The sequence below is a fragment of the Cynocephalus volans genome, chromosome 8 (genome assembly GCF_027409185.1).
Source record: "Cynocephalus volans isolate mCynVol1 chromosome 8, mCynVol1.pri, whole genome shotgun sequence".
Classification (NCBI taxonomy): Eukaryota; Metazoa; Chordata; class Mammalia; order Dermoptera; family Cynocephalidae; genus Cynocephalus; species Cynocephalus volans.
In genome coordinates this window covers 98,299,348-98,324,199 of record NC_084467.1, presented here as the reverse complement: position 1 = coordinate 98,324,199, position 24,852 = coordinate 98,299,348, and the positions used below count along the sequence as shown (strand labels likewise).

General features: G+C 43.3%; 1 pseudogene; it reads left to right on the top strand.

The window, feature by feature from the left end:
- Window positions 1–517: 517 nt before the first annotated feature.
- On the top strand, window positions 518–9,105 carry LOC134384231 (pepsin B-like; annotated as a pseudogene).
- The last annotated feature ends 15,747 nt before the right edge of the window (window positions 9,106–24,852 follow it).

Genomic DNA, 24,852 nt, shown 5'->3' with positions numbered 1-24,852 from the left:
TTTCTTAATTATCTTTGTACTCTCAGAGCTTAGTACAGAGGTGAGCACAGAGTAGTCATCCATAAAAAGCTGATTAATTTGTGAACTAAAAAATGAAAGAATGAAGAGCAAAGAGCGTCCTGGCCTATGGGCATCATATATGAAAGGCTATAGATGGGATTGATCAGAGGAAAAGAGAGAAGGAAAGGAAGAAGCAGAGAGTAGACTATAAATCTCAAAAAAGCACAAGTCTTTTGGAGCCAAAGAGCAAATAGTTCCATTGTTCTGGCAGGAACTGACAGCACTCATTTCTCAGTAGACACAGGCACGAGGATCCTTCGTCCTCAGTGCACTTACATTTGTTATCTATTCCTAATCTTTAGATTCCATCAGTAAAACTATCATTTGCTTTTTAAATTGACTACAGAGTGGACATAAAAGTCTTTGATGCTTGCTAGAGGGGAAAAAACCCAGAATCCATGTAGGGGAACAGCTGGTACAAAAGTAGGGAAGCCACATACCTAGAGACCAAAAGTGCATGGAGATCAGGGTATTCAAGAGGGAGAGACTTAATTTGCCTCTGGGTGCCCCAACCCTTGGCTCTGCCACTGTGTCCTGTGTGTTGGCAGGCAGTTGAAAGTCAGCACCACGAAGGTCCTGGTCTTGGTCTTCATTTGGGTACACCTCTCAGAGGGTGTGGAAAGGTGTGTACTGGGATTCTGCTTCATTGTGAATTCCAGCCTCCAGGGAACATGATGGGCTAGGGAAGAGCAAAGGCCTTCCTCTGCAGGCCTCCCGGACAGCCAGTCAGGTTGTCTTTTGCTACTGTGAACTGAACACCCACTGGAGGCCAAGACTTGAAATGGACGCGGTGTGTGTGTGTGTCTGTGTGTGTGTGTGTCTGTGTAAGGATGAGTGAGGTGTTTCATTGGCTAAGAAGGAAGGATGCACAATCCCTACCCAAAGCTTACAGGAGGGATGGGAAGAAACAGTCTCTGGAAACAGTATCTAAGGACAAAACACAAAAACGCAAATACCATGTAGTGTATTTCCATGCTGGGAATGCTGGAGTGACTGCAGTGGTTAGAACTTGCTAAAATCTGGAGGATTTTCTATAAGAAGCTCTTTTTGAGTAGAGTACTGAAGAGATTTGAAAACTCCAGGTCAGGTCATTGAAGGGATTGCTTTAACGGGGCCGAGGTGAAGCTCATTCCTTTGGTTTACCCCATCCTCTGCAGAATCATTCTGAGAAAAAGCGAGTCTATTATCCACCTGGTGATGGAGGAGCACGGTGTGCTGGAGACGTTCCTAAAGAACCACCCAAAGGTCGATACAGCTGCCAAGTATCATCTCAACAGTGATGCTGTTGCTTATGAACCCATCACCAACTATGTGGATGTGATTGAGGTGGGAGGCTGGGGAGGAGGGTCCATAACCTTTGTATAACAACTGTTCTGAGATATTCATTTAATATCGCTCATTAGCTGTAATCTCACTTTCCTGTGGAGAGTATCAGAACAAGTTATGAGTTGATATTATCTAGTAGCATATTCATTCCCTTTCCTTCCTCCTTTCCTCTCTTTACTGGCCCATCTCTCTAAAGCTCCATTCCTATGGTTAAGAGATTCATAGTGGAAATGCTCGAGTCAGTTAAGAGCTCCAAAGGAAGTCCTGGCAATGAGCTTCAGGGGAAAGAAAACAAAGACGCATGTGAGCCTGGCAGACAGTCCCCAGTGGCTCCAGGCACTGTCTCTCTCCCTCACTGGAAAAACACACTGGTCCCCAGAGCAAGTGTTTGAATGTTCTCAAGCCTGCAATGTCTGACTAGGACATCTCAACATTCTGGTGTCCTATGGACTGTCCTTAGTGAGATGACACATTGAGCATCAGAGCTGGAAGCCACTTTAGGGATTTATTTCAACTCCCATATTTTATAAATAAAAGAACTAGAGATAGGTAACTGACAGAACTAGCCCAATTAACTTAGCACTTAAACTACCTCCCAGTGAAATGCTTTTCTTGCTCTGCATACTACCTCTTACCTCAGACTTCCCAGTAGCCTCTGCTAGTGTTTGACCAGGAGGCAGGAAAATGGTGGCAGAAGTGTCTAACGCTGGAAGAGAAGGGGAGAGGAGAGTGTGCCTGCGTGTGTGTGTGTGTGTGATGTGGGGAGGGTGGATGGACACTGAGGAAAGGAGAAAAAAAGGTATTGTTTCTTCAACTCTGGGTATTTTGACATAGCATAGGAAAGCTATGAAGGTATTGATTAATTATAAAGTAGAAAACACATTTGGAAGAGGATATCGTCTTTCCAAACTAAGTCTGAGCTAGTCAAAGGCTTGTAATCAGGGACAAAGAGAAGGATCTCAAGAGGAGCTGGCTAAAGATGGGAAAGAAAATTTGTGGGAGAAGTCTCTCACTCTCCCAAGGAAATGATTTAGGGAAAATGTGGCTTTCTGTGGGTCAGCTTCTTGCCCATCCTTAGGACAAGTCTTGGTTGTTTAATGAGGATGACAAACCTTTTTTCTGCAGTCTTTCTACTTTGGGGAGATCAACATTGGGACACCACCCCCAAATTTCCTGGTCCTCTTTGACACAGGCTCCTCCAACCTGTGGGTGCCCTCCATCTACTGCAGCGCCAGGCCCGCTGTGAGTGTGCCGCCAACACCCTCCCCCCGTGGATGGGAGCTGAGGGAGGGGCAGTGTCAGGACTAGAGCAGCAGCTATAATTCCAAGCCCAGAGTTCTTTGTGCTTATCCATATCTCATCCTAATTACATCAGGCACATCTAGAAATCTTGAGCTCAGTCTGTCAAGCACTTCGGCACCACATTTCAGAAGTGCTGACTGTTATGGAGAGAGAAGAAATAGACTAAAGTTTCTATTCCTTCCTACACTGTTCCTTTTTCTAGCTCTCCACTGTGGCCCAGAATTCTTGGCATCTCTGAGGTCCTTCGGGGAATGATGGGTTGGAAGGAATGTGAGCCATGTTTATGATCTAAGGGGACAGACTTTTCTGGGGCTAACACAGTTTGTCTACAGTTCGAAGGATCTGAGAGTGACTCCCTATCCTAGCCTTGGTCTGATGATCCCAAACCATTGAGGATAAGTTGCCTCCAGGTCTTTTGGAAAGCTGTGAAACACTAATATTCCACTCTGTCTTTTTACAGCCTATCACAACAGGTTCAACCCCAACCTGTCTTCCACCTTCAGAAATAGTGGACAAACCTATATACTGTCCTATGGGAATGGTAGCCTGAGTGTGGTCCTGGGATATGACACTGTGACTGTGAGTAGTGTTCTCTTAGCCTTTGAGAGTCTGTGATTTGGCTCCCATTTTCTAGAGCCTTAAGCTATTAGAGAAATCTTTGATTACTGATTAGGTACAACTTTCCCAGAAACTGAGAGGTGGAAGGAATGTCAAAGGCCATCTAATTCAACCTTCTTCCCAAGACAGGAATTGCTTCTGCAGCAGTCCTGATTGGAGAAAGCCTTTATGTTTGCTAAAGTTTTTGTGTCTTCTTGTGACTTTGCTCTCCTAACTCTGCCCTCTGGGACCACACAGAATAAACTATTTACTTCCTCTTCCACACAATTGCACTTTGGATATTTGAGGACATGTTCTTTCTCTATTTGCTTATTTCTTTAGGTCAAACACCCACAGTTCCTCTACTCATTCTTGCATGTGGATTGCTCAGTATAAAACCAGTCACTGTCCTTTCACTGTCCATGGAAGTGGAAACTATAACTCCATAAAACAACTGCCTCTCACTGCCCCAGCATCCACATTCTTTTTTCCAAGACACACATGGTTGGGTGATACTGTTGCCCTTTTGCCTTCCACTCCCACCCACCTGCATGGTTGAACTCTGCATGAAAGAAGCCAACTTCTTCTCCCCAAAGGAGATTCTAGATTCCAGGCCCTGGGCACCTAAGTCTGAGAAGGATTTGTCCACCTGAGTTGTTAAGCTCTACTGTCTGCTTGCCCTGGGTTCAGAACATTGTCATCAATAACCAGGAGTTTGGTCTGAGTGAGAATGAGCCCAGCAACCCCTACTTACTATTTAGATTTTGAAAGGATCCTGGGAATGGCCTACCCAAGCACAGAGATGAGGATCCCCCAACAATCACACAGGGGATTGCAGCAGGGACAGCTCACTCAACCCATCTTCATATTCTATTTCTCTCAGTAAGAACCCTTGTCCTGGGAAGGGCTCAGAAAATGGGGCTCCATGGGGGTTCTAGATAACCCAAGATCAGATGCAGTCCAGGTAATAAAGTTTTCTGACATAGGGAGTATAAATTGCTCTATAAAATCCCTGTATTTCTGAAACTTTGTAATTACATTTTGAGGAGATTTTTATTTTAAATACACTTTAAGAGTTTTTAATTTTATTAGCCATAAGCTATATGATGACTTTCTCCTTAAAAGTGAGCAAGAGGGTCGGCCAGTTAGCTTATCTGCTAATCTGGGAGAGTGTGGTGCTGATAACACGAAGGTGGAGGTGTCAGATCCCTGTACTGGCAAGCTGCCAACAAAAAAAAAAAAGTGAGCAACAGTTTCTCAACATTTATTTAGAAAATCTGGAGACTGCTGTATGTGCACAACTGTAGAGCTATAGAACAAGCCACGTGAGTATTTGCTGGTAAAGAGACAAGTAATGAATTGATGATTATAACATCTAGCTTTGTAAAGTGTTCTCACAGCAATTACTTCAAATGACATCTCAAAGATCCTGTTATTAGCCCCATTCCCCAGTGAGGAAATGGTTGTCAGTGTTGATGAAGGTCACCCACTGGTGGGCATGACGCTAAGACTCAAACTCAAATATTTTGGTTACAGACCCAGTGTTTTTCTCACCTCACCTGGTCTTGAACTTTTATAGCAATCGTTCCACCCGGTCCCTTCCTTCCTAGATAGATGATCCTCAGGGTACCTGAAGTACAAATGTCTTTCTTCTATGACTGTCAGGCCCAAGATGGTGACCACAAGAGGCCTAAATCCTTTAGTATTGTCTAGTTGCCAAGGTGACCGCAATGGGTGCAGTCCTGTCACAGCACACTGGAGGGCTGTCAGCCTCGTTCCAGGTACTCCCAGAGGTGCTGCTTCTCCTTCTCACTTCCTCCCAGGGTGGGCTGCTCTGGGATACATTCATAGTTTGCTTTCCAGTGCCTGGTTTCCAATTCCATCTTCTCCTTGATGGGCATAGTCTCTAATACTTTGGGTGTTACTCTCAGAAGCCTCTTCTGCCTATGCCTTAGCCAGGTGGAGTCTGAAGAGCAGCTCGGAGGACAGCATCCCCTCATCCTGCTGTACCTCTGTGTCTGAGGGAGCGAGGGAAGGAGAGAGGACACAGAGAACTGCCTGACTCATTATGTTGTGAGAATTCACACTCTTCTACATTTCTCCACAGCCCGCCAACCTGTCAGTATGATGGAGAACTCATCCTGGGAGGTGTGGACACCTAACTTTATTCTGGTCAGATCATCTGGACCCCTGTCACCCAGGAACTGTGCTGGCAGATTGCCATACAGGAGTAAGTACAGAGGACAGTTCCTACGGATTATGGGTGCTCATAGGGTGTTCCTCCAGTGTGACAATATTTCCTGTTCTTGTCATGGCTGACACCCTTCCTCCATGTCACACAGGTTTCTTTAAGAATCACCAACCCCCCAGGCTGTGATGGTCCTGGAGTTCAGTAGACTTTGGTGTCTAGTTTTTGACTGAACTTTTTGGACTTGTTGTTGGGGCTTGGCTAGTGGCAGGCTGGTCATTCCTGGGCGCTGTGAATCATACCTTTGTTCTTTGGGAGCTTCATTATCCCGATCAGCATGATTTTTACCACTTCCATCATTAGTAAAAGTAATAGCTGTCATTGATGTTTAATATGTGCCAGAGACTATGCCAAGTCCTTTTAGTATATTATAGCATATAATCTCCACAACAACACTGTAAAGAAGTCAGCAATATATTTCATTCTATGCATAAAGAAATCAAGACTCAGAGGTTGAGCAACTAACTTATCTAAAGGCACACGTTTCATAAGGGCAAAATCCGAGCACAAGCTTATGTGATCCCAAAGCTCACGACCATGAGTCAGTTACTTCTACACGCAGAAGCCCTCAAGAATTCTCTATCACATACAATTTAAAGAAAAAACTCGTTTGGCCTGTACCCAAGACCATACAAAAGCTAAGCTCCTCCTATCAACACAGCTTTCTCAGTACTTCCTGATGTGAAGCAGAGACTTCACCAAGTCTGAGCACCTTGCCCTGACTTTCTTGCTTCTCTTCCTATGATCAGACCATTTGGTGCACTTATTTGAATTTTAGGCACCCTTTCCTGTAATCTCCAAAAAGTCCTCTCAGGGGGCCCAGTACACAGTGATCTCTCTCTCTCTTTTTTTTTTTTTTTTTTTTTTTTTAAAAGATGACCGGTAAGGGGATCTCAACCCTTGGCTTGATGTTGTCAGCACCACGCTCAGCCAGTGAGCAAACCGGCCATCCCTATACAGGATCCGAACCCGTGGCCTTGGTGTTATCAGCACCGCACTCTACCGAGTGAGCCACGGGCCGGCCTGATCTCTCTCTCTTTTGATCCCGTAGTATTTACCTGTGCTCCTGTCACAGCTAATATGTCCTAGTCACTGGGTAAGGCACTGGAGAAATAGCTCAGTATGCAAGAGTAGAGAGAGAGGTTAGAGCTTGGCATGTCTGGGGAGAAGTTTCATGTGCTTGGAATGGAAGTGTCCTTTTCACATGGCCCAATTCTACTCATTCTTTAAGTGTTACTTCCTCGGAAAATTCTTTGTCTTACGCCCCAGACTAGATCACGTCCCCTCTTCTCTGGCATATTGCATTTCTTTCATGGCACTCATTTGGGCTGCAATCAAACATCATGTATGTGCTTCTGTTAAGTGTTTGGTCCCTCCACTAGACTGTGGTGTCTATCTTGTTCATCACAGTATCCCCAAGTGCTTTGCGCGATGCCTGCCTTATAGACAGCACCCAAGAAATATATGTGGAATGAAGCAGTGGAAAAGCTAGACAAAGAATCAGGGGCTGAATCATGTTAGACTTATGTATGACATAAGTCTATCAGCTACTGCCTTATGGTGTTAGTCATTGCTTAATATATTATGTGGTCTCATCTCTACTAAAATAAGCTCTTTAAGAAGAGTAATACAAATTCCCCCCTCCTTGTATCACCATAATCCTGGTTAGAGTGCTTTACGCATAGTAGGTGCTCAAAATGTGTCTATTTATTGATTACAAGCCCTAACTGTGTTTGGCACTATGTGTTGGACCCCATATAGCTAGATTAAAGAAGACAAGACCCAGCTTCTGTCTTCCAAGAGTTTTCAGTCACAGCTGGAGAGGACACCAGACCAAAACGGAGATGTTACTTCAATAATCACAAATGCATGGAAGTGTTACAGGGGCATATGTGTAATAGGAGTGGCCTGGCTTCCTGGAAGAGGCAGAAGGTTGGAGCTGCTGGGTTGGGGGGATGAGGGATAGACACACTCATGTTTGTGGCAGAGGCACTTGAATTCTCTTTGTTCTGGTTTCCCCCTCAGATTCGTCATTGGTAACCAGACCACTGGCTTGTTCTCCCAGGGCTGCCAGGCCATTGTGGATACTGGGACCTTCCTACTGGTTGTTCCCCAGTAGTACATGGGCTCCTTTCTGCAGGCAATAGGACCCCAGCATGCCCAGAATGGTGATGTGTGTAACCAGAGGCCAAGGCTTCTCTGTACATCCAGGCAGGCCAGCACAGGAGCCTGAGTGCAATGAGTTCACAAGAGAGAGGAGGAAGGGCTGGATGGGGACCTGAACCCCTAGCAGGAAAGATTGGGCAGGAACCCAGCATGGCTTGTCTGACATGAACCTTCAATGCAAGAAAGGGTAAGGGCAGGGAGTGATACCAACCCCATCCAGTCTGACTGTGAGTTGTCAAGAGGTGCTGCTAATCCATTGCAGGTCCCAGAAACACATTCCAGCTTTGTCTGGCCACCATCATTTGACTGCTCTGAAATATTAGAGTCAGGGAGCGATACACTTCTCCATTCCCTTTGGTTTCTTTCTTCCCTAGGAATACACCTTTGGGATTTACTCTGAGTAGCCTTCTTTCCCTATAGCTGTCCCTCTTTGTACTCACATCTGTAGTTTTCTTCTCCCTGCATGCAATAGTCAGTGCCTAGACTAAATCTTGGTTCTCCGGGTTGCGTGTGTGTGTGCACGTGCACACACATGTGCTCTGTGGTGTGCATGTGAATACATGCACACTAATCTGGATATGAGTATATATGAAAGTATGGATCTACAGGTGTGCCCTGAGCCTTTTTTCTGTAATTTGCATTTTCTAAAGTTAGAAACTGTGTTCTAAAATGATCCTTATTCCTTATACAACCAAAATCCAAGAGCCGAGATGTGTTTAAGGAGAGGATTCAAGAAAGCAAGCGGGGTTGGTCAGTGTTGTGCCTGGGAATCAGGCCGTGCCGTCCATACTCTGAAAAGCCTCTGCCGGAGTGTCAAGGGGAAAGTTTCACAGGGGACAACTCACTGGAAAAAAGGGGAGGGGGTGGCCCTTTGTCTAGGCTCCCAGCCCCAGCAGCTCCTCAGCCTTGCCTCTTCCTTCCCTCAGTTTGTGGTCAATGGCAACTATATACAGAGCACGCCCACCATCACCTTCATCATCAGTGGGTCCCAGTCCCTCTGCCTCCCTCTGCCTGTCTTCAATGTACATATTCACTCCCAGACTTCCTGGATACTGTGTTAGGTGGGCCCAAACAGCTGTCCCATGTCCTGGTTCACCTCTGGGTGGCTATGGGAAATCACCAGGGGCTGGGCTGAAGCGGAACAAGAATTCAGAGCCCCCCATGGGTGTTATGGGATATAGGGTGGGGAAGTTCCTGTGGAGAAAGGTCCCTACGATGCAACTGATTATGTCTTCACGTCCTTTGTGTCTTCAGAGCAATGACTACTGAAGGCTCAGAACTGAGGCCACTTACCTGCTCTGCCCCAGTGGACAACTGCTGTGGACTCTGGAAATGTCTTCCTCAAGGAGTGCTACTCTGTCTACGACATGGCCAACAACAGGGTGGGCTTTGCCTTCTCTGCCTAGACGAGCCAGAGACAGCTGCTCCACTACTCTCTGCAGGATTCTGGGATGGCCTTGGTGTTTCCATGGCCTGAAGGCAGCATTTTTAATGATCCTGACTCCTCCCCACTAGAGTCTTTACTTTCTGTAACTAATAAATCAAGAAAATGTCTTTTATTGGTGTGTTCTGCTTTTAGTATTTTATTCTAAGTCAAAACTTAGCAACAGCTATTTTAAGGGATCGGTTACTTGATCAAGGAGAAAACAGGGAGGAGGTCTGTGAGTATGGAACCGCAGCGTGGCTATTGAGGACACAGAGTATATCCACGGGGAGCCGTGGGTGGAACTTATCTCCCCTCCAGCACTCTCTCCCTCAACAGTTTTTTTTTCTCTCCATCCTTGGAAAAGAATGTGAACCAGAGCAATAGCTAACTACAGACAATATAAGAGGAAAAAATAAACCTTAGAGAGCATTTCAAACACGTGCTCTGAAGGCCAAATCTGATGAGAAAACATTTGTTTTTTTTTAAAGGAGCAGCACAGTTTTAATGAATTTGAATGTGACTGGGCATTTTCACAGTCTTCATTACTCTACTGGTTCTCTCAGGCCTCCTCACACATTGGCTTTACCTGCCTGGACCTGAAAACATTTGAGTTTAAAACCCCAATCATTTTACATTGGAAGGACCTGAAACATGAAGAGATGATCATACAGTTAGTATTAAAATCAGATGCAGATTCAATGCAATAAACATTTCTTATTACATTGCTAGGTAACAAAGTTTGCTATGCCACCAGGCATACAAAATACAAATGAACTATGGCTTTAGCCCCTAGGAATTTTTAGTCAAGTAGAGTATCTTTTTTTTTAAAGATGACCGGTAAGGGGATCTTAACCCTTGACTTGGTGTTGTCGGCACCATGCTCACCCAGTGAGCCAACCAGCCATCCCTATATGGGATCTAAACCCGTGGCCTTGGTGTTATCAGCACCACACTCTCCCAAGTAAGCCATGGGCCGGCCCCAAGTAGATTATCTTGATTTTGAGCATTTTCTCTGTTTGAAGTAAGACCAATAGTTGAATTCATATTCTACCGTCAGTCAGCAACAAACAACGAAGTGTGTTCTTCCAATGCAGAAAGCTGCCTCCAAGGAATTAAAATCTGCCATTGCTCTGGGCCCTCAAAACTGTCTTAATAATGGAGATGTCACATTAGTTCCAGTATAAGTAGAAAGATGTACCTGGAAAAAAAGATGCAAAGTATTCTCAATCCACATGTGTGTGTGTGTGTTGGGGGGGATGGTGTATATTTTCCTCTATCATTTCATCGGTCCTCTCTACTGACATGTAATGGAGTTAATCTTATTGAATTGAGTAATGTCTGCACTGGGTCATTCTTTAGTGTTGTGCTCCTCTTATAGAAGAAATAGATTCTTTTTGTCAAAGGGAAGGGAGCTGCAGGTCAGCCCCAATTTACCTCCATCCTCATCTCCTGCCCTGTCAGTCAGTGTTCCTTTGACCTCCAGTGTTTAGAGCAAAGATCTTGAGTTAGATATATAATTTCTGCAAAGTTCTCAATACAATTACTGAAACACAACCAAATCCAAGTTATCATGAGTCACCTGAAATTCATCAGCAGGTACCAGCTCACTGAAAAATGTGTGGTATTAGAAAAGCCAGAGTTAGAAAATTCTATCTGCTCCTGGATTCTAGAAAGTAATCCCCCACAGCTTAAGGTCTGTTCCACTTTGTCTATCACTTGTGGAATGGAAACAAGACTTGTGAATATGTGAGTGTTCCCTGCCTTCCACTAGCACCCCCTTATCTTACCACACTAATAAAGATCTTTCCTGCTCTATACCTATATTTTTCTAACAGGCAGTTGGGGGGCTGGGTTGAGAGGGAGAGGAAGCAGGTCTACAGAGGTAGCAGGAAAGAGGAGAGAATTTAGATAGAGAGTTCGAAGGTAACAGGTAAGTGAGAAGGGATAGAAACTGTACAGAGTGGAGGTGAAGATGGAGATTTGGGATTTGTTGGGGGAGATGTTCCAAAACAACGTCTCTGGAGGGGAATGTAGAATGGTAATTTTGAGAGATGTTGCCAGTGCTTACAAATTTGAGCATTTTTAATGTTCCTTAAGTGATACAAATAAATATTGAGATTCCTATTTAATTATAATTTGGCAGATGTAATGAGTTTTTTAAATGTGACCTCAGGCAGAAAGTGGCCACATGGGACCTCACCCTATACATGAATTATACCTGTTAAACAAGATTTAAACTTTTCTTTCAATTTAAATATTTCTCATGGCATTGTCATTGGTCAAACACCATCCACTTATTTATAAAGTATTAATTGAAATTTCAGTTTGTGTAAATAAAATCTTCCCTGATCCCTGACATCTCTCCACTTTTTCTCTTCCTACCCTGCCACCTGCCCCCTGTGAAGAGGGAAGGACTCCCCCTTTTCTCCTCCTGCAGCACTACTGTGTACCTCTCATACTGCACTACACAGGGTGTCTACAGTCATGTGCCGTATAATGATGTTTCTGTCAGTGACGTACCGCGTATATGCCGGTGACTGTACCATGCAGCCTAGGTGGGCAGTAGGCTATCCCACCTAGGTGTATGTCAGTACACTCTATGATCTGCTCACAACAACGAAATCACCTAACGACGCATTTCTCAGAACTTACCTCATCATTAAGTGACACATGACTATATATTACTCCTTTGCATGTCTGTCTTCCCAACTATATAATGATCTTCTAGAGAAAAGAGACTGCTGTTTCTCCCTTTAAATCCTCAGATCTTAAGTGTCCTGCTAATAATAAGTGCTTAGCAAATGTCTGTTGTTTTATGAAATTAATGATAATACAAGTGAGATAAAAACTGTAACAATTATTTCTGCCGGAGAGTGGCAGGAAAGAGGAAGGGATCACAGAAGAAATATGAGAGTACTTCAAAAAGTCCATGGAAAGATTCATATTGTCTTTTAATTCTAATTTTCCATGAACTTTTTGACGTACCCTCATAATATAAGATTTGGGCCTTAGGCTGGGATCAGATGGGCAGGGCCTTGCTCAAAGTCCAGCCCTTCTTCTGTAATCAACAGGATCCATAATGGGTTTCAGAGGAAGGGAGAGATTATCAGAGCTTTGTTTTGGAAAGAGAGCTTTGTTGACAGAGCTTCCCTGCTATTATTCAGTGGCCCTTGGTTGTGGTTCCTCATGGTTCCACACCTGGCACATCACATACAAGATTCCTAAGGGACACACTCCAGATGGATGCATATTCTTCATTCCTGGTAGACCTTCTGTTCTAGGACCCTGGACATTTTCTGAGGCTCATACCATGGCTGAGAAACCTACACAGAATTAAAGGGTCCATTTTCCATCTGACCCAAACCAGAACTTACAGCCAACCCAAAGTAACCAGATCTCTGCTTCCTCTGAACTTGGTCACAGCAGGTGGAGGGCTCTGAGCAGGATAGGCTGCCAAGGACCTTAGGAATGGGACAATTGGGGAACTGAAAGGGGTCCTAGGCTGGCTTTTGGGCACACTACCTTCTGCAGCTGTTTTACTTGCACAGTGATCATCAGGCCCGTCCTTGCTGAGACCTTCTATAGAGAACCCAGGGCCCTTGGTTCTCATGCTGGGCTACAGCAGAGATGGAGAGGATGCTGCTTTGGGCTGGTGAGTCACACATACCCAATCTCCTTTCCCCTCCTTTCTTCTAATCCCAGGGGGTCCTCTCCAGCAAGGATCACGGAGCAGGGATCTAGAACTTAGCTTCCATATGTAAAGGCCCTCTGTGTATTTTTCCATGCCACCTCTTTCCTCCTGGCCTGCACCAATCTCATCAGGTCCCTGCTTGGTCAGGCTGCTGGCTTTCTCTCTCTCTTGCACATGCTCAGGGTCCAGAATGAAGAAAGTAAAGTCCTCTGTGCATTGGTAGAAGGTGCTAAAGCAACAAAATACTGAACTTTAAAGCTTAGCAGGTGTGGCTCAGCAAGTTAGGCCTTGGCTGCTTGTCTCTGCTCCCCTGGGTGAAAGGGTCATGCTCCAGAGCCTCCCCTATGAACACGTTTTGTGTTTCTCCACTTCCCCTCCTTTTTCCTCTTTTTCATCCCATCAATAATTATGTCATTTATCTTATTGCCTAAGTGTAAGGAGGATATAAGAGGGGAATTGGAAATACAATCCCAAGAAAGTAGGAGATGCCTAGAATGAGATTGGGGGATCTAGATCAGGGAGCATTCATATTTCTATTCTAAACATGCTATTCATTCAAACAATGAGTATTTAGTAAGAATCTACTATGGGACAGGTACTGGGGCTGTTTTTTGACCAGCAAATCTAGATATTACCAGATAGTGCTTGACTCCTGGCCAGTCCCTTGTGATCTTAGAGCCCTTTCATATTCATTATCCAATTTTATGGCATAAAAACCTGGGGTCAACCAAGGACATGATGTTATTCTATCTCTGACAAGGGAGTGGAGGCCTGGGCCCAGGTGGGTAAATCCACTTGCCCAAGCTCCTACCCAGAGGCAGAGCCCAAGCAGGGCCTGGACAACAGTCTCCTAGAGACAGCACTTGCAGCTTCTGACCTAAGTCTCGTGGCCTCAGCACCAGGCACTATTCCCTTTTCTCTGTGATATTCTGCTTAGATAAATCATTTTTACAGCCCCTCCTCTCCTTCATTCATCATCTTTCCCATTCCCCACATCATGCCCAGTGCCAACTTCTACAGAGGCAGACCTACTGATTTCCCAGCTCTCAGACCTGTGACCTGAAGAGCCTTGGCCATTTGTGGTTCACAAGCAGTCAGAGGACATTGAGCACCACCTGTGTGAGTGGCTGTTCCGAAGGCCCAGGGGCATTCTGGTTAGTGAGTGCACAGAGCTGCTCAACTGGATACCCTCACTGAGCATGCAGGGAGTTAAGACAGAGTGGACAAATTAGATCTTGGCTAATGACAAAAGGTGATAATCCAGTTGGTTGGAGTCTTGGTCACCACTCTGGGGAGTGAGTCAGTGGTTTACTTGATGCACATTTATTCAGTTCTGGATATGTTCAAGTACTGTCACTTCGGTGGTCTCATCTAATCCCTAACAACAAAATTTGGAAGTAGGTTTTGTTCTCCTTATTTTTCCAGTAATAAAATCAAGGTTAGAAGAGATTTAGCAAGGTACCTAGCACCTGCAGCTGGAAGTAGAAGAGCCAGGTTTCAGGGACAACAATACCTGCTCCAAAGCCCCTATTCTTCCCAACCAAGTACAGTCACGAGGCTTGTGTGTTACTTTACCAATCGGTCCCAGTAACACTCAGACAAATACATGCCAGGATACATGGACCCATGTCTATGTACATATCTCATCTTTGCCCTGAGTGGAATGGTGATGTCCTCTACCCCTGGTTCCAGACCCTCAAGCAGCAGTCAACACCTTGTTCTGGGATATCTGGGGGAGTCACAGGACAGATGCTCTGGATAAACTCAAAACCCAAAGCTGATATTGGAGGCCATCTCCACACTCAGGGCTAATGCATACAATATGGAAACGGTGGCTCTTGGGCAGAGAGGAGTAAATATGTAAAGCCACCTTGACAAAAGTCCAAATGACCTCCTTTTCCTCATCAGTAATTGTAATCCCCAGAATAAGTGGCTGTACTGCTCAAGTCCTCTCTTTCACTCTGCCTTCCTCTTACTTCTCAGTTGGAAGCTCTCTGTAGTGCTCTGGCCTGTGTCCCTCTGAGGCTCCCTAGCTGAGGGCTGTGAACAGGGAGAAGTCCAGAATAGCCAGAGGGGCTAGAAGGACTGACTGAAATTAGACTCTTTTAGGGAAATTTGTAGGAGAACTACTTTCCTACTGAGATTAGGATGGGAGGAGTCAACTCTAATTGGAAGATTCCCTGTTTTCTATTTTCAAACAGGTGTTGCAATTGACAATTTTGTGTGGTTTCATTCTGTCATCTTACAGTGTCCTCTTTTATCTCATTGAGTTTCTCGGAATTTCTTTTCAGTCATTTCAAGGGTTTCCTGTTCTCCAGGGTCTGGTACTTGAGAGTTACTGAATTCCTTTGGTAGTGTCATGTTTTCTGAATTTTTCTCTATTTCTGGTATCTCTGGTCATCTGGTAGATCTGGTAGATCAGTTGCTTCCTCTACTACTCTGGAGTGGACTTTAAGGAGAAATATTTCTTCCTCTTTTTCCAGGCTCCTCCAGAGACTCTCCTTGTGTCAATAAAGTCAAATATGTGGTGGGCCACCTGCACGGTGGTCATGGTTACTAAAGTAACCACAGTTACTAAGGTGGTGAGCCGTCCTTGTAACAGTATGGTGGTGGTGTGGCTATTGTAGACCACCTCTGTGGAAGCTGTGTGGTGGGGTCCTGCCTTCTGAGTGGGCAGGGTGGGTCTCTGGTGGGTGGGGTTCTCGTGGGTGGCTGACCTGTTCTCTTGACCGCCTGGGTGCCTCCCCGAATTTTGGGTGGTAGTGGTAATGGTGGGGACAACCTCTAGAGTCTCCTGGGTATCTTTGGCTAAATGTTCATTATTCTTTCCATGGGAGTGTCTACAGTCAGAAAGCCAAGTTGTCTACAAGATCCGACATGCATCTGTGATGGTCGTGTAAGGGATGGGCTCTCTTCCTCATAGTCTGATCTCTTGCTCTCTGTTCCAGGAAGAACTAGGGTGGCTTTTTGGCCTGAGAATTCAAGCACAAGTCCTCCAATCTGAATGGCTAGCATAAAGTTGATCTTTTGAGGGGCAGGAGAAGGATCTTAAGAGGAAGTTCCTGGGGACATGGTTCTGTCCTTTTAGTACCAGAACCATGAGTCTGAGAGAAGGCCATTTTGATTCCATTAGGCAATTTCCTCATGCTTGGCTAAAATGATATTTGCTCTGTCATTTCTGTGCTTTCTCATTAGTAATGAAAACCTGGTTACACTGCTGGCAATTGGCAGGTAGAAATTCTGCACCCAGAAGTAAGAACTTCTTACTGAGGGGAATTGGACTACGGACTAATCTCAGAAGGACAAGGCTGAAAATAGTTTCATGGTGAAGAAAAAAGTGACTGAAGGTGGCATGAAAGATCCCAGAGGTGTATCAGCAGGAGATTTTCTAGAGCAGGAAAAGAGCTAGAATAGAAACTAGAGATTTACTTATCTTAAAATACGGGCTGGCTGGAGCCCAGAGTTCTTGATCCTGGGGCTATAGGATAAGAGAAAGCAGAGAATTAGAGGAAGAGAACAAATGTGAGGGTTAATCTGCGTAAGGAATCTGTTATACGACCATGCATAGTTCGGGCTCAGTGTTTATTTGCAATGCTTTAATTTAGTTCAACAAATATTTATTCAGCATGTGTTATGTACTAAATACTAGTAGGCACTGAACTTATAGATTAGAGGTGTATAAGAATGAAAAAATCTACAGAAGAGGAAGTGTTAAAGAATATGTCTCCTACCATCCCATGTGGAGCAAAGGAGATGGCCAAGGTTACAGTGCCAGCCCAGGGAATTCATGAAGGATATTAGATATCCTTGAGATCCCTCAAGGATATTAGGTATTTATTGAGTAGCATAGAGCCAGACACCTTTCTAGACACTGTGGGAGAAAAAGATGAAGAAAAGAGCCCCAGGAAGCTTTCTGTCTAGTGGGAAGGTAAGTTTATATGCACCCACCTGGATACTACAATGGATAATCACAAAGTGATAAGAAAGTGATGAGAAAGCCGTGCCACCAAGTACCACCAAGGACCACATCTTATCCAGGTTCACCACCATGGTGGCCACAGCTGGCAACCACAGGATTTTCATTGACTTGGTGATTGATTATCTCCGGCTACATGGATCTGATAGTATTGAATCTCGACTTTGAGTACCATGGGTCCAGGATCAGCCCACCTGAGGACAATCAATGCCTTACTGTCCTTACTAAGGTAAGGACTCACAGGTCCATTCACATAGCCCAGAACCTCTGGGGGTTCCCTACTCTTGGCTGACTTCCATCTCCAAAGAAAAGAGAAGAAGGAAGGGAACCAACAGCTGTTGAAAATTTACAATGTGCCAGACACCGTTTTAGGCACTATGCATGTGGGAATCTATTTAATATCCACAACACCCAACTGAAATATGTATTTTATATCATATCATAAAGGATAAGTACTCTGCTTCAAATCGCAATTAGAAAATAGTAGAGATTTCTAAAACTTCCTTCCCTTCACTATAAGACACTGCTTCGGTAAGGAAGTGGGGGGAAATATTCCAGACAATGCATGTTTCAAGCATTAGCCCCCCCTCACATACACACATACACATGGTGCACAATATATTCCAGTGCATGCAAGATTTTTTTCAACTAAATATTACTATGTTTTTGAGTTAAAAATTGGGTAATTTATGAGCACTGTATTTTTCCTACTATTTCATTAACAATAATCACCAATACTATCCTATGTTTTGCTGCAGGAAATAGTAACAGCTTTTGAAGCTGAGGCCCAAGACACAGGCTACCCCCATCTGCTGATCTCAGCAGTTGTATCTGCAGGCAAAGGAATCATTGATGCTTGTTATGAAATTGCCAAGATTGGAACGTGACTCTGGCAGCAATACCCAAAGGCCTAAAAAGCATGTCTTATTGCAGGGCACGATTTTAACCCTTGGGGCCCTGGGGCCTCAGTCAGACTAAATTTACAGTCAGTATGTCTTTGGCTGATGTTTATAGACTTCCCACCTCACTTTCACCCCCTTTCTCAGTCCTCTTAACTGGCATGAGTCACTATTATCTCCTGCTTAGGACCTAGAAGGTGTCATTTAATGTGTTATATGTTGCACGAAGTTTCATGAATGCATGTGGGCCCAGCAACTGTGTCAATCCACTAGGGAGAGGAGGGATCTCGCCCCAGTGAAGGCATGCCACATGTAAGAGCAGAAGAGAAGGATAATTAGAGAGAGTTCTTTTCTCTGTGTGTAACCAAGCATATTGTAAGTTCCTGCTCAAACAATTATGGGACAAGCAGAGTGTGCTGATATTGACCTAGTTTGTATTTTCCCAAGATGGTTCTCCCGGGAAATTTTTTAGGCTATAGCCTCACACTAGAACATGGAGGAGTGAAAATACTCTGGGCCCAGGGTATTCTCCCCAGGACTCCAGCCATAGCTACTATATCAGCCTGAGCTATGCACTACATGAGAAACCAGAGGAGCCTGAGGTCACATGGCTTCATTAACCAGAGCTCAAGGAAGCCTATTTGGAATAGGCCTGGGTGGGCACAGTGGCTCATGGGCGATATCTGGAGATAGTGAAGTCGTTTTCCTGGAAGAAATTCTTCTGATTTTTGTCTGAGAGCTGAGTTAATAGAGAGCCAAAGTGCTTTGTAAAAAAAAAAAAAAAAGTGGGCTGCAGAGAGCCAGTATAAACACATTTGAGAGCACAGTCTTGTTTGTTTAGTCTTGGGGAAAAAGCTAGTGCCAACAGGGAAAAATTACAGAGAATCATTTTGCAAATTAATAAAACAAATAAATTTCTCAGGCCAGTTGTTGACAGCCATAGCACAATGATACCAAATGCCTGATTAGGTAGTTAGTTCAAAAATATTCCAGCAAAGCCTTAATGAACCTCTTTAACACATTAGTAGGAACTTGCACCAAACCAGTGATTTTTTAAACTTTCCAAAAAGCATTTTAATCCCTTTTCAAATGAAATCTTTAACAGATATCCAACACAGAAAAGACACTAAAGGAAAGGTATTCTCATTGATGTGGGAGGGAGAGAGAATGGGAAAACAAATTTCTCTAGTCTCATTCAGGCATCTTTTTACAGGTTTCTAGGAGTCTGTGCAGCATAATTGAAAAGCAGAAACAAAAACCCACACTGCCACTGCAACAGACAATCCCTTGAGTCCCTGAGAAACATCTCAGCCGCAGGCACAGCTACGTCCATAGCCTCGGCCTCAGCCAGGAGCACAGCCCTCATTACAACAACAGACTCAGCTGCTGTTCACCCCTCCTGTGCCATTTCCCCCCCAGGCTCCTGGACTTCATCAGAGTGATGAACTATGACTTTCATGGGAGTTGGGACACTCTCACAGGAATTTGCCACGAAATATTGGCAAGACAATGGGGTTCCTACTGAGAAGCTTATCATGGGGTTCCCCATGTATGGATGAGCCGTGTGCCTAACTTCTTCAGACGTGTCTGTGGGAGCCCCTTCTCAGCACCATGGCCTTACACCTGGGAGGCTGGCTACTGGGCTGACTATGAGGTAATACCTCCAGGAAGAGGCAGCAGTGGAGGCTCAGGCTGGCTGAGGAGTTGGGTTAGACAACCTTTGGGTTCCTTCTAGTCATAAGATGATCTCCTGCTGCATAATTGCCCAGGTCTCCCCAGTTACCCCAAAGTGAGATAAATCATCTTGACCAATGAAGGGGTCTTGCTGTATATACCCTGATGTTAGTTTGACTTAAATGAGAGGTAAACTCCTTTTAAAGAATGATAAGAGTTTAACCTTCAAGTCAAAATGCAAAGAGCTTTGTTACTGTTTCTTTGTGCGAATTTTAAGCCAATAATCCTCTTTTTAATCCTCAATATCCTACTCTGTAAAAAAAAAGGCAATTAAAATGGGTAATTTCTGAGCTATCTTACCTATGTTCTTGTGAAATGTGTATATAATATACATGAACATAATCATGTCAATATATACCTTCTTAGACATATACACAAACAAGCATGCACATACATCAGTACCCAAAAGACCTTTACACACAATCTCACATATTTCTGGTTCTTTGTAATCAAATTTAGGGTCTGAGGTAGAGGAAAATCCAAATTGGAAAATCTCTTCTTCCTTCACCAGCCCTGACCAATGCTCCTGCCTCTTACTACATGACCAGCCCAGTCTTTTCACCTCTGCACTCCCTCCTTTGGCATTTTTAGGGAAGAGGAAGGAAAGGTAAGACAAAGGAAGATGAGACTGACCTGGGACAGCAGGACGGAGATTCTGCGTGTTTATATCTTTTGTTCATACGAGAGGGGATGCCCAAGTGCCCAAGAAGAGGATTATTACTCCTTGCACTCATGATCAGGGTGACAGAAACCCCAAACCTTTGTCATTGGAGGGTCACAGAGGGCCCTATAATGTTGTTGGGCCCTAAAATAGACTTTTAAGGGTGAGAAGTTAGGGCTAACCATAAGTCATGCTACCACTAACTTAAGCATGTAAGGAGTGGGTAGCCACAATCTCTTGGACCTTGGCAATTCTTCACTGGTTACCAAAGGGGGACCTAATGGTGCCTGTAGGCTCACCTGCTGTGAAATCCAGGCCTTGGCTCATGTCTGCATGCTGTTGGAGGCTGCTTGCTCCCCAGGCGAGTACCTGAAGACCAAGCTCTATTTGTTTAGTGAGTTCCCTCTGGGAGGTATGGCAAATGTCCTTTTTTATTGGAAAGAGAAAGGAGCTTACATATTTTTGGTTAACTGCAATGTGCCATTTGTTTTATGTAAGATATTCCATTTAATTCTTACAACATTTAATTTTAGGGGCTGAATTACATGCTGAGCATGCGCTCAACAAATGGCAGTTGCTATTATTATAGAGTATGTATTATAATTTGCTAATAAGGAGATTGATGGTAAGAGAGATTGATTTACTTTCCAAAGACATGCAGTTAGTAAGCGGTGTACTAGGAGGTGGCTTACAGGTCTGAATAATGCCAAAGTTGATGCTTTCCATCACATCATACAGACTCCCCGTTTCTAAGAACACTTGTCATTCCTGTGTAGGGTTGGGGTGGCTTCCTCTCTGGGAAGACAATATGGCGGTGTGTCATAGGAATGATATACATATGCATACCCTTTAGCCTTCAATTCCAGCTCATGGGTATTTGTTGGAAAAACAATATGGTCAAAGCATTTATATATAAAAGTGCTTCTCAGAGTTTTGCTCATGATTGCAAAATAGGAAAACAATGAGGAAATGGTGTATTAAATTATAATGAACATAAAAGAATATTTTCAATCATTAAAAATGGTAAGTACAAAGACTAAGCAGACACATGAGAAGTGTTTATTTCTTTTTCTTTTTTAAAGATAATTTATTATACATATTTGTGGGGTACTTTCAATAGTTGTATACAATGTGAGGTGATCAGATCAGGATAATTGGTTTATTCATCATTACAATACACAATCTTTCTTTGTATCTGTTAACCAATTTGTCCTTAATCCCCCTCTCTCTCCTCCTCCCCTCTCCTTTTCTACAAGTAACCACAGTTCTTTTCTCTCCTTCTAAAAGTTTAACGTATTATTGTGATTGTTGTTTCTTTCCTTCCTCCCTCCCTCCCTTCTTTCCTCCTTCCTTCCTTCTCTCTGTCTCTCTCTCTCTCTCATTATTATTTATGTGTTTACTTATAGATTCAGCTCCCACTTATGAGTGAGGAAATGCAATGAGAAATGTTTATTTCTGATGTAAAGTGAAAGCAAAAGCAACCATAGCATATAGGTGGTTTGTATGCTGTGATGACCACGTAAGCAATGATGGTATGTGCACAAAGACTATGACTAACATGCAAAAACGAAGAGTTACTTTATAGTGGTATAATTTTGTTTTTCTTTGTGTTTTCTTTCTTAGAAACGTTTTGATCATATTACATCATGCTTTCAATATTATAGTGTTTTAAGAGACCTAGCACTGACATGATAGATTATATTCTTTATCACAGGTGACGTTTCTGAAAGCAAATGGGTTTTGTGGAACCATGGTTTGGGCTCTTGACTTGGATGACTTCCTAGGCAACTTCTCCAGTGAGAGTTCATATCCTCTCATCTCCAAACTCAAGTCTCTGCTGGGGCTGCCAATGCCAGGTAATTAGGGAACAACAGCAAACCTTGAACCAAAGAAACTACACATTAGTGCTTACTCATTGATTTCTAAGTAAGCACAAACACAAGGCATGACTTGTGCTCCAGGGATTTTAATTCACTTCAAGTAGAGAAAAATTTAAATTTTCTAGCTAGGTGACCATATAATTTATTTTCAACAGTAAGATATAGGAAAAAATTTTTTCCTACTCTCTGCTCTCACATGGTCACTCCACACTTCTGACACCAGATGTGTGAATTTTTTCCCCCATACACCGAGCAATTCTCCAGAAGATTTTCCAGTGGAAACCAGCTGGGTGTACTGTCATTCAATTCAATTCTGACACTATCTACCTGGAGGTAGATATGTTGTGACCTGTGCTTCTGACTGTCTGGCTATAAATTGGGGTTCCGATGACTCCCTCCTTGGGTTCAATTAATTTGCTATAGCAGCTTACAAAACTCAGGGAAATACTTCACTTACATATACTGGTTTATTAATAAAGAATATAATAAAGGATACAGATAAACAACCAGATGAAGAGATACATAGGGCAAGCTTTGGAAGTCCCAAGTGCAGGAGCTTCTTGTCCCTGTGGAGATGGGATGCACCACCCTTCTGTCATGCAGATGTGTTTGCCAACTGGGAAATGCCCTGAACTCCATAGTTCAGAGATTTTTATGGAGGCTTAATCACGTAGGCATGATCGATAATATTAACTCCATTTCTAGCCCCTCTATCCTGTCCATAGAATGTGAGGTGGGGCTGAAAGCTCCAAGCTTCTAATTATGGCTTGGTTTTTCTGGTGACCAGCCCCAATCCAGGATCCCACGGAGAATTGAGAGTCATCTCATTCGAACAAAACTGCTTCTATTACCCAGGAAATTCCAAGGTGTTGGGAAATCTGTGTCAGGAACTGGGGTCAAAGACCAAACATTAGAACCAAAGATTCTCCTAGCACCCCTATCTACAAGGGTTTCAGGAGCTCTGTGCCAGGGACTGGGGCAGAGACCAATATGTATATTTAACATTGTTTTACACCAATCCAGGATAATTTTGAGTGAATAGTGTGACTCTGTACTGCTCACAGCAAACTGGGATGGATGGTCATCCTGTTTAGAGCAGGGTAAGGCTCACTTTACCCAGACACCGGACATAACAATTTAAATGATGCAACAGTCATGGTACAATTAGCAGGCTAAATGAGCCTCAAGACTACTGATGGCTTCTAATTTTCAGTAATTTCTCATTTGAGAGCTTGCAATGGTCTGAGGCAAATTCTTTAACAAAATTCTAGAAAATACACACTAGTCCATCTGAAATATGTTATATACTTAATTACTGACTTGTTATGGTGAACTTGAGAATAATTCCCTTTGCCAGTGAAGAAACAGCTATCATTGTCTAACTCAGCAAAGCAACTGAATACCAAATATTTATGAGACTATATATATCTTTTTCTAGTCTAACTAGTGAAAAAAAAAATAAAACTCGCATTCTCTTCACTTTGAACAATTGATCCTATGGTAATCTGTGAATTGGCTTTAATTTTTGGTGGCTAGGGTCTCCCTACCTAAAATCTGATATGGTTTGAGTTGATTAAGGGAGGACTTTGCTATTCTCTTATGCTTAGATGGTCCTTCAGAGTTTTCTTTGGACTGTGGCTAATGATGTTTGTGTTGTTTTGAGTGTGGCTGCATCACTCCAGAACCTCCCAAACCCTCATCTCCCAGTGCGTTCTGTGAAGGCAGGGCTGATGGGTTCTATGGGGACCCTGATGACCCATCTGGGTTTTTCGGGTGTGCTAATGGTAACACTGTGGCCAAAAGGTGTGCAGGATGCTTAGTGTTTGACCAAAGCTGCAAGTGCTGTAACTGAACAGAAAGAATGGCACTGGAAGGGGATGAAATCTTCCTGAAGTTTGTTTCAACTCAATAAATGAATGAAACATAACTTTTCTTTGCCAATAATTCACATTATTCATTTTCTTTTGTTGTTTTGTTGTTATAGTTTGGAAAGTCATTTTCATGCTGGACACTCTATGTACAGAATTAAGCAGACACGATCCTTTTTCTCATAGACTTGCACCCTGAAAGAGAATGTACTCATACCTGGAAAACACATTTTGAACAAGTAAATTGGTTACCTATTTACAGTGAACACAAGCAGAAAATAACTTTATTTTATTTTATTCATTATTTCTGAAACTGAACTCATTCTGTTTTCCGATGAACCAGCTTTTCCTTTAAAACTTCTCAATGATCTTATTTTTTTCTCTTTAGGTTTATTGAAATATAATCGTGAAGTAAAAATTGTATGTGTTTAGGGTGTACAACTTGTGAAATGATCACCACGATCCAGTTAATCAACATATCTATCATCTCACATAGCTAACTTTTTTTTCATGGTGAGAACACTTACAATCCAAGCTCGTCGATTGAGGACATCTTTCTGGAACACACCTTGCCCTTTTCTTTCTGCAGGTATAAGATAACTGACCTAGCCCCAGCCACATGAATATCTGCTCTGGTTAATGCTTTCCTATGGCTTTTGCATACCACCCAACTTCTACTGAGAGAACGGGCTAACAATAAAAAAAAGTCTACATATATAGCAACTGCAATAAACATTCTTTAAGTGACTTTATTCCTGTACAATGAGTTCCACTGTCTTCCTTTCCAAGATCATTGGAAATCCATTTCTCCTGCTACATTGCAAATTTACACTAATTTGCTCAGTCTTGAAAAACAGTTTATGGAGCCTTTGCACAATCAAATATCTTCATTCTGGTTCTGCAAAAACAATTTTTTAAAAATAACTCTTCCCATTGTCTCACTAAGTCCAGAAATCTTCTAACCATGCATCTTAATAATAATAGATACTGAGCATTCTGCTTTTCAATATGTAAATAA